Raw genomic sequence first — 7,053 nt, 5'->3', positions numbered from 1 at the left:
GTTCAGCAGCTACAACCAGAAACGAGATTACCTCCGATTATAACCGGCGAGCAGAGACACTAACATACAGCATGTGATCAACAGCAACCAGATGCGGAACTTACCGTTAAATGTCATGAGAAGTTGGCCACTAGTATACGGTCTAAAGCAAGGAAAACGATGCATCACAAAGCAAATCGGACGGAAATCGATAGATGTGATGTTCCTGTACAGGCAAACAAATGATTACAGTTTCACAAACATTGCATGATTTATTCAAGAGAAATAATTTCACAAACTGAGCAAGTCAATAACGCGTTGTGCCTCCCCTGGCCCTTTTGCAAGCTGTTGTTCGACTGGGCATTGCTTGTTAGAGATGTTGAATGTCCTTCTGAGCGATATCGAGCCAAATCCAGTCCAACTGGTGCGTTAGATCGTCAAAATCGAGAGCTGGTTAGAGAGCCCTGCACATAATGCTACAAATATTCTCAGTTGGGGAGAGATCCGGCGACCTTGCTGGCCAACATAGGGTTCGGCAAGCACGAAGACAGGCAACAGAAACTCTGGTAGTGTAAGGGCGGGCATTATCTTGCTGCAATATAAGTCCTGGATGGCTTGCCATGAAGCGTAACAAAAATGGGGGGAGGGGGGTTACAACATGGTCGACGTGCCGCTGTGCAGTAACAGTGTCGCGTATGACAACCAAAGATGATGATGATGATGATTGCTTTGTGGGGTGCTCAACTGCGCGGTCATCAGCTCCCAATTTTTACAAAGTATAATTTTTTCCACAGTCCAATCTAGCCACTGTCACGAATGATGATGAGGAAATGATGAGGACAACACAAACACCCAGTCCCCGGGCAGAGAAGACTACCAAAGAGGTCCTGCTGTGAAATAAAATGGCACCCCAGACTAATACTCATGACTGTCGCGCCGTATGGCGGGCAACAAAATGGTTGAAATGGCTCTGAGCACTATGGGACTTAATATCTGAAGTCATCAGTCCCCTAGACTTAGAACTACTTAAACCCAACTAACATAAGGACAGCACATACATCCATGCCCGAAGCAGGATTCGAACCTGCGAACGTAGCAGCAGCGGACTGAAGCGCTTGGAACCGCTCGGCTACAACGGCCGGCTGGCGGGCAACAGTCACGTTGGTTATCCTACCTCTGTATGGGGCTTCTCCAGACACGTCTTCGCTGACATCGGGGCTCATTTCGATGCGCGACTCATCACTGAAGGCAGTTCTACTCCAGTCAGTAACATTCCAGGCCGATGTGATGTACCGATCTTAGACTTTGCATCAACTAACAAAACAACAAGGATGTCAACGTAACTTCGTCCACGTACAGAACATCGGCGGCTTTGTAAATCATTAGAGCTGCAGTTCTCTGTAACGGACATAATGGCCTCCAGTGTGCATTAGTACTGTCCTCGTTTAGTGCTGTTACCAGGCCTGGTAGGGTATATAAGGGGCGTGAACCACGTTAGACATCGAGTGATCGGCATGAAGGACACGGAAATGCCGTGGGCTAGTGTCAATCAGCTTTACCAGCAGCTGACAGTTTCATTCGGACCTCACTGTAAGTCCCATTTGCAGAGTAACTCCACTCAATGGGACATTTCTACGTCACATTTAATTGCCCTTCACGAAAAGTCAGCCTGGTTTTACAATTCACGAAGACAATTCCCACCCGCAAATGGCGAGAGCTTCTACTACTTGTCTTCGCGCATGTCAAATCCTACCTTGGCGAGGAAGGTCGCCAGATCTCTCCGTAATTGAGAACGTCTCGATCATTATTGGCAGGGCTCTCCAACCTGCTCGGGATTTTGACGATGTAACGCGCCAGCTGGGCAGAATGTGGCACGATATCACTCAGAAGGACATCCCACAACTCTATGAATCAAGGCCAAAGCGAATTACTGCTTGCATAACGGCCAAAGGCGAACCAACGCGTTATTGTATACTTATATGGATATGGTGTCTGTTCTTTCGGACATGTACAAGAGAACAGACACCATATAAGTACATAGTTCTTGCAATACCGACCATGAGCTTCTTCTTCTGTGTGGATGCACTCATATCACCCGAACTCTTACGGGACTTGGTAACAATGTCTTCCACGAGTAATGAGTGTGTTGGGTAGGGACACTACGATTGTAGTGTGTTGACATCTAAGGTGAGAATGTGGGTCTCGCGGGAGGCGTGCGCGAGATAGTCCCTGCAGTCGCACTATCCTCTGTGCCCTCGGTGGCTCAGGTGGGTAGAGCGACTGCCATGTAAGCAGGAGATCCCGGGTTCGAGTCCCGGTCGGGGCACGTATTTTCACCTGTCCCCGTTGATATATATCAACGCCCGTCAGCAGCTGAAGGTATTAATATATAATTCTAACGCGTTATTGATTTGCTTAGTTTGCGATGCTATTCCTCTCGAATAAATCGTCTAATTTTTCTCAAATTGTAATCATTTATGAATGTAGGCTTCTCCACCACGAACCTACTACGGTGTCGTAGCAGGCGGAGAGGTGATACTCCGACGTGGCGCGTCCCAGGTGGCGGATAGGGGGGTCCTCACCGGTTTACCGGCGGACTTGAGCGAAATAAAATAGCTCTCGCGGACCAAACACTAAACAACCTCTACGGCTAACAACCGTAGTTGTAACTCGGAGCTTGCTCCATACAAGGTTGACTACCTTTGAAAGTCAAACATGGAAGGAAATCTTTCAAGGAATAATCCACCGCTTGGCAATAACCAAGGAAGACTGCACTCGGATACGGTGGGCAGTCACCTGAAAGATAACTTGGATGAGTCGGAGCATCTGAAAATACCCAAAACGGACAGACGACCAAAACTCAAGACAGGACAAATAAACTACATTGCGACACACAATATAAATTCACTCATACAACCAGGCAAACTCAAAATTCTGACGGATGAAATGGATCGCAAGGGGATTCTCATAACCGGACTTCAAGAAAAGAGAAATACTGATCAGGAGACGATAGAATCACAAGGATATAGGATTTATAAGGGAATACCAGGGAAAAGAGTCATGAAACAGTGTCCACAATTTGGAACAGGATTCGTGGTGAGTCTGAAAATAATAGAGTCCATAATAGAATTTAAAGCACAATCTCCCAGGCTCTCAACATTAACTCTAAAAGCTGCAAATAAAATGTACACAATAATAAATGTCCATGCCCCGACAAATGATAAAAATAATAAAAAAGAACACAGAGAAGAGGTAGAAAAATTTTGGGAGCTCTTAGATCAAACGACAAATAACATTAATAAAAATCACATCAAAATTTTAATTGGAGACTTCAATGCCCATTTAGGAAGGGAAAAGAGATATAGAGACATAATAGGGAAATGGACAGCACAAAGAAGAACAAACAAAAATGGCATAAGACTAGTGGAATTTTGCAGAAACCATGACATGATCTCAAAGTCGACGTATTTTAAGAGAAGACCAAGTAAACTAAAAACTTGGAAACATCCGGACTGGAAAAAAGGAGAATGGCAACTGGACCATGTCTGCATGGATAAGAATTACCACAAGGAAATTTACAATGTGAAAGTACTGAGAGGGAAAGATACCGGATCAGATCATTACATGATAAAAATTAAAATTAAATTAACCCCATTAGCAAAGAAAAAATCCTACCAGAAGAAGAAGAGAACCTATGACCCTCATAAACTGATACAAAATGAGGATTATGAAGCACAAACCAGGGATATAAAAATAACAGATGATCTGGAAGAAATAATTCCCAAATTGAAACAAATAGTGAACAAGTTGCCCCTATAAATCCAAGGAAAAAACACCAGTGGTGGAACGATGAATGTGATGAAGCAGTGTTGGATCGACACCAAGCCTGGTTAAGGCATCAAAATGAAAAAACAGAAAAATCATATTTGGAACTCACAAAACAAAGGAAGACAACACAAAAAGTAATAAGGAGAGTTAAACGTCAGTACCAAAAAGATATACTTCTAATGATAGAAACAAATAGTGAAAAAACAAACTCAAGAGACTATTACAAAATATTTGGCAGACAATTACAAAGATATGATCCTCCAACATTAATGTTAAAAGATAAAGATAATAACCTAGCCCATAGCAATAGTAAAAATACAGAAATTCTAGCAGAAACATTTAACAAGTTACTAAATTGTGAAGATCCCCCAGAACTTCTTCAGATAAACACAGAAACACCAATTAAAACACCAGCAGAAAATATAAATCCACCTACAATTAATGAGGTCTACAGAGCTTTGAAAGAACTCAAAAACTACAAAGCAAGTGGAGAAGATCAAACGTTTGCTGAACTTTGGAAATATGCAGCAGAACCAGTAAAGATAGCATTACACCAATGCATAGTCAAAATCTGGAATGAAGAGAAATTACCAGAAAATTGGACTACTGCTATAATACATCCATTACATAAGAAAGGAGAAAAATCAAATCCAGACAACTATAGAGGAATTTCCCTTTTGGACTGCACGTATAAGATCATGTCAAGAATACTATACAACCGCTGTAAAGATCAACTGGAACTGGAACTGGGAGAATATCAAGGAGGATTTAGATCCTGGAGAAGCTGCCCAGAACAGATAATCACCTTGAAGTTAGTTATGGATGTCTACAAAAGAAGGCAAAAACAACTAGTCATAACCTTTGTAGATTTCAAAAAGGCGTATGATTGCATCCATAGATCTTCAATGATGAAAATATTAAGGAATTTTGGACTTCATCCTAAATTAATAAAAATGATACAGTTAACCTTAACAAACACCAAATCCAAAGTAAAATTTAGAGGAGAAATATCTGAACCATTTACGATTAAAACAGGGTTGAGACAGGGAGATTGTTTATCACCATTGCTATTCAATTGTGCTCTTGAATATGTAATGAGAGAATGGTACAAGGAAAATCCTATGAATATTAAAATTGGAACTAAGAAAGATAAAATAAACCTAAATTGCTTGGGATTTGCTGATGACCTAGCATTACTAGCTAATAATATTCAGGAAGCCACGAAACAAATAACAAGCTTACAAAATATAGCACAAAAATTAGGACTTCAGATATCATTTGAAAAGACTGAAATAATGGTAACGGATCCACTTGTAATAGATCACATCACAGTGAACAATAGGGAAATTAAAATAGTGAAACAATTTAAATACCTGGGTGAAATTATAACACATAAATTGGACGAGAAACCTGCATGGCGAGCAAGAACTAATAAAATGATAAAAGCTCAAAAACTAACATGGTCTACGTACAATAAAAAATGTCTATCAATTAAAACAAAATTAAAACATTACAAGACGGTGGTTCAACCAGAGGTTACATACGGAAGTGAAACTCTTTTTAAAGTCACCCAGAAAAACAGAATTGACAAAATTTTAAAAGTAGAGAGAAGAATTGCTAGAACATGCATAAATAAGAAATATCAAAAAGCTGGGCAATGGCGAATAGTTCCAAATGAAGTGGTATACAGAGAACTGGAGCCCATCACCGATACTATACGAAAGAAAAGGATCTCTTTTTGTGGTCACATTCTGAGGACACCAGAAACCAGATTATCAAGGAAAATTATTGAGAAACTCTGGAATTTGAAACAACAAGGAGGATGGCTTAAGGAAATAAGAGAGGATATGGAAGAACTGGAAATAACTCTGGATGATTTGCAGAACAAAACGCCAAATTTAAAGAAGTTGAGGGACACAGAAATAAGATTTAAACCAAAAATTGACAAACGACATACAATGAAAAGGGTATTTACAGATGAGGAACGACGAAAAGCATCGGAACGAATGAAGAGATACTGGGCCACTCGGAAGGGGAAAATACCAAAGAAGAGGACCAGAAATGATTGACTGAAGTGGTCCAATGAGGCCGTAAAAGCAGAAGAAGAAGAAGTAGGCTTCTCCGGTGTATACTGCTGATGAAATCATTTGTTTGCCTGTACATGTACATCACATCTATCAATGTCTGTCCCATTCCGATAATTCCTTCGTGGTGCGTCGATTTTTTATCTTCGAGTGTAAATGGAGGCGGATAGTATTATGTTGTCACTAGAGAATCATTAACAGCAGAAATGTTCGGGCACATGATGTCAATGACTTCCTACTTGGGCTAGTCATTGAATGTCATCTGAGTAACAAATCCACCAGGGACATTTCATCCTTTGTAAAGCGGCCCAAGTCGACTGCTGATGATGTGACTGTGAAGCGCAGACATTAGGAAACAACCACAGGTAAACCAAGACCCGCCAGACCTCATGTACTGAAGGATAAGGACCATGGGGGAGCACTGCTGAAGATGGTTGTAAAAAATCGCATGAAATCCGTGGAAGGAATCAAACGCAAGATCCAAAATATGGAATCTTTGTCTCGTTTGGTAATACTATTAATAGGAAGAGAATGGTACGGATGTTCACATGTTTGTTTGATTGGCGAGAGAGTGGAACTGAAGTGTCAAAAAAATGTTTAACCCTCCACTGTCTTTGACACTCCATATCACTTATACTTCTTGCTCTTCATTACTTATTGATCCGGCAATGCTCATGGTCCCTCTCTCGCAGCCTTGCTCTAAAAGACCACTATGTGCCAAAATACCATTAATTAACTATTTATTTAATTTTGTTTAGGAACCACCAAGAGTGATCACTTGGGGTCGTCAAAGACCCCAGCTGGATTAATCGATTCAATATTGCCAGCAAATGGCTGAAGTTGCCCGAATCCATTAACAATCAGAGTTATTGATTTTTTGAGTTTCAGAAAGCATTGTTGAGGCATTCTTGATGTGAGGGAAGCAGATGATGGGTGTCTTTGTTAGGTATGCACAGTATTTGTTTTCAACTCTTACAGTTTTTCATACATGTGTGGTACTATTCATAAAAAGAAATAAATGTGTTCCTTATGATGCAATTAAGTCATAAGTTATTTAAATTATGGGAACTGTAGGGAAAACTATTGTCTGATAAGTTAGAATTTATATTAGGATTAATTTTTTGTGTGGGGTTCATGAAAAACTTGTTCGGGCTGAAGATAC

General features: G+C 40.6%; 1 non-coding gene across 1 annotated transcript; it reads left to right on the top strand.

Moving 5' to 3' along the window:
* Window positions 1-2,230: 2,230 nt before the first annotated feature.
* Trnat-ugu (transfer RNA threonine (anticodon UGU)) lies at window positions 2,231-2,305 on the top strand. Its single transcript has one exon. It is a non-coding gene; the product is annotated as a tRNA-Thr (tRNA).
* The last annotated feature ends 4,748 nt before the right edge of the window (window positions 2,306-7,053 follow it).

This window comes from Schistocerca serialis, chromosome 4, assembly GCF_023864345.2.
Source record: "Schistocerca serialis cubense isolate TAMUIC-IGC-003099 chromosome 4, iqSchSeri2.2, whole genome shotgun sequence".
Lineage (NCBI taxonomy): Eukaryota > Metazoa > Arthropoda > Insecta > Orthoptera > Acrididae > Schistocerca > Schistocerca serialis.
This window is presented reverse-complemented; position numbering and strand designations above follow the sequence as displayed.